This window comes from Apis dorsata, unplaced genomic scaffold, assembly GCF_000469605.1.
Source record: "Apis dorsata unplaced genomic scaffold, Apis dorsata 1.3 scaffold_42, whole genome shotgun sequence".
NCBI classification, from domain to species: Eukaryota; Metazoa; Arthropoda; class Insecta; order Hymenoptera; family Apidae; genus Apis; species Apis dorsata.
This window is the reverse complement of record NW_006263344.1, coordinates 586,841-590,611: the sequence shown is the minus strand read 5'-3', so window position 1 is coordinate 590,611 and position 3,771 is coordinate 586,841. Positions and strand designations below refer to the sequence as shown.

Genomic DNA, 3,771 nt, shown 5'->3' with positions numbered 1-3,771 from the left:
CTTCGTCGCAGCAGAAGCGAGCGATGAAAACTATCCAAACATCTCCAATCTTCGTAACTTTCATCTTATAATTCATCTCGATCGATGACGATCACATCTCCTATCGAGCCCCATCCACGACCATGATGATACCTTCGTCGCGAGCAGCAGAAGCGGGCGATGAAAACTATCCATCGCCATATTTCTCCTGCTCCTTTAGCTTTATTGAGGAGGATGCGCAAGGCGGTGATGGGGTGCAGGGGTTGGCCATGGTATTGAATTCATCGGTGTACGCATTGTCGACAAGATATACGAAGCTCGGGGTTACGGGTTAAGTGGAGGCCGGTACCTCCGGTAAATAAGTCTCCTCCCCTCCCCCGTCCCCTTCGCGCTTGTATATATATTCGCGCGCCTTGTCCTGGCCGCGGTTACGCGTGTGGAAAGTGCAGCATAGGCCAGGCAAGGCGCTTTCGCAGGGCAATTTATAATCGTACCGGGTTCAATGGAACTTGGCCGAGTGTGGGACGGCCGAGAACAAAGGGACACCCCGTGGAAGCTCTCGAGGTGGCTCTCGAGGTAGTCCCCTCCCTACCCACGACCACCATCGAGTCCTTAAGGCGAGCTTAATCGATGATTAGTTGCTCGGACGCCCCTTTCATTCCTTTGGGAGAGGTTTGAAACGAAGTACGGAGTAACGAAGCAAAGGGTGAAGAGGAGGATAAGGTGGGAGTCGCGCACACAGGTGGACCAATCTCCTTTTTTCTCAAGGCTTCGAGGTTCAAGGTTCGGTCGTGGAAAGAAAATTTTCGCGACTTGTTTCCGCGGAATATTCTTCTTTCGTCGAATTTATTGGAAGCGAAGCGATCGATAGAGAAGAAAAATTCGTGAGAATGGAAAGGAAATAAGAGAAGAAAAGGAAAGGTGAATCATTCCGGAAGCGAATTTATCCCGGATCGATCCCGTTTTGCTCTCGATTTGGCCCGGCTACGCCCACGACGCATTCGAATAAAGAAAAAGAAAGAAAGAAAAAAAGAAAATCCGCTTCATTAACGCCGCTGACTTTTGGACAAAGGATCGAACAAGGCCGGGTTAACGTTGGCCCTCGCCAAGAAAAGGGGATCCACTCCGTGCGTGGACATTGTTTGTACGTGAGTTACAGGAACGAGAGGCACAAAGCGCCGGTTTCAACCGACCTATGACCTCGCCTCTAATGAGCGGCAAAGCACGGCTATTGTGGCCAAGCCTTCTTCCCCACCGCGCCTCATTCGTTCCTCTCCTTCGAGTTCCTCACCCTTTCGCGATTATTTCGAAGGTACACGCCTGCCTTTTCAACGAGATATTTCGAATCGCGTTATTGCTATTGGAAAATCTGGTATGCGTTTCTAGTTTTAACAAATTTATCTCTCGAAGGATTGAGAAAGGATTACTCGTTCGAATAAAAGAATTGGGGGAAAATTAATTTACACGATGGAATTATAGCGAGATCCACTTCACGAATATATTATGAAAAAAAATAAATAAATAAATTCGAGAATAATAATAATTTACTAATATATGAATAATGATATTTTTTTTAAATTATGTAGACAAATCCAATTGGACTTCATAATTTGCGTTTACAGCACATCAATAGGATATCTTTTTAAATTCAATCGTGCAATTAAATATAAATTCGCTAAATATCGCGAGATTATTCAATAAATTAATGAACGAAATGAAGGTTTATTGATCCAAATTCAATGATTCGCGCACAGATCATTCTCCTCGCCGCGAAACATTGTTTCGGCCGAGCAAACAAGCGTGAAAATAACAACACGTAGATCGATGGATCGATGCATCATTACTCGCACCCGAAGGAAGAAGTAAGACAGACGAACAAGAAAACGGTACGAAAGAAAGAGAGAGAGAGAGGTGGGGATCCGCGTCATTCTGAACTGGGTCGATCTCGACGGTCTATAATCCAGCAATGCCGCCGACAAATGGAGTGCTAAATAATCTCTCGACGAGAGTGGAAAAACGAGCAATAGGCAGCGCACGAGTCCCGAAGAGGAGCGTCGTAATAAGTCATCGGAGGAGTATCGAGGAGACGATCCTTGGGACACGTATCTCTCCTCCTCGAGATCCGGTTCGTGGGGGCAATTTTTTAAATTGCCACAATTAATTCTCGAAATTACGAGCATTTTCTCTTCGAATGGACACGATTTTTCTCTCTCTCTCTCTTTCTCGAGAATCGCGTGATTCCAATATCCGAAATAATCGCCGATAATCAGTGGAAAGAAATTATTTTTTTAAGGATGTATCAACCTTAAATCTTGGAAAGAAGAATTTGTCCCAAGCCGAATCCAAAAATGATCGCGTTAAAACTTACGATTTTTAAGACGAACTCTTGCGCTCTTTAATATAAATATATTACCAACGAATTATATAATTCCTTCCCAATATTATATAATCAAAAGAGGATGAGCAAATCGAACGAGATTGAAAAATATATGGCTATTTATCGCCACGAAGAAAATTCATCCCACGATTTCTAGATACCTTCCCAAACATCAATATATTTCAAAATATATCCTCGTCTTGCCACGTTAAACCGAGAGAAGACGAAATTGGGCAAACGTAGGAGAAGATTTTCCTCGATCGGGAGCGAGGCAGGAAGAGCGAGTCGGTTCCTCGAAAAGGCCGCGAGCCGGAGGGAAAAAAGGAGAGAAGAAAGGGGGAAGCGAAATCCCGAGGCAAAGCTTCTTCGGCCGTTCTTGTCGGCCAGCCAGACAGCAGCAAAGGGGAACACCCTGTACATGCCAACGACATTCCCGAAGTGCAGCGTGCAGTTTTTCGCGGCTACCAGCGCAGACCCTGACGAGAGAGTGACTCACGTTGCTTCGATGCAAGGGCGAACACGCACGTGCCCCTCCCCCTCCCCTCTCTCTCTCTCTCAAAACGCAACCTGTGCACGTGTACGATCCTTCTGTACAGGGTGTTTGTCGCGAATCGATCGCGCTTGGGGTGTAAAGGTTCGAGAACGAGGGGAAATAGGGGGAGTTTAAGGAAGAATCGATCGAGCGTTCGAAGGTGTTTTTGAAATTCGTTTCCTTTTTGGATTAATAAATTGAGAAAGGGAACGGAGGATGAATTCGAAATTTGTTCGAAGATGTCGTTCGTCGTAATTTGAGGATAACGAGGGAAGAGGAAAGTATTTGATTGGGATAGAAGAAATATGTATTACGTGAGAAGTAAGGATTATGCGTTTCGAAAAAATGATGCACCTGTTCAATCAATCGACCACCGAAATTGTCCAAATTGGAGTATAAAATATGTTGAATACCTTTCGCTTCCTTGTAATTTTAAATCGAACATTTCTTTTTTTTTTTTAACCAGTTCATCACGATGCATAAAGAACTGGAAAAAAGTAATATTATACGACGGCCGGATCTTAATGATCTCGAGAGAGATATTAAACCAAAAAATACCTAGCAACATGAAAAATAATTAAACTTTATCGTATCTCAATTACCTTAAAACAAAGTAAAGAAAAAAAACAAAACAACTAAACCCTTTTCCCAACCGTTGGACTTAGATTTTTCCTTATCTCTACAAAATTTGCGCGATTATCCAAAACGAAACTATTTAAAATAAACTCACAGAAAAAGAGTCTAACGGGTCAACGCAAGCGAAATCACGCCACCCAGTATAAAACGCACTCGAATTCGTGTGTACACTTATATATACTCGACATGTTCCTCCGGAGGACGGGTTCGTCAGTGTGCAAGTGGATCGAAGATCGAAGGATCTTCA

At 43.8% G+C, this 3,771-nt stretch overlaps 1 protein-coding gene across 1 annotated transcript in view; it reads left to right on the top strand.

Moving 5' to 3' along the window:
- LOC102671395 (myocardin-related transcription factor B-like) overlaps positions 1–3,771 on the top strand; it is a 134,923-nt gene that overhangs the window by 43,137 nt on the left and 88,015 nt on the right. The window lies entirely within an intron of this gene.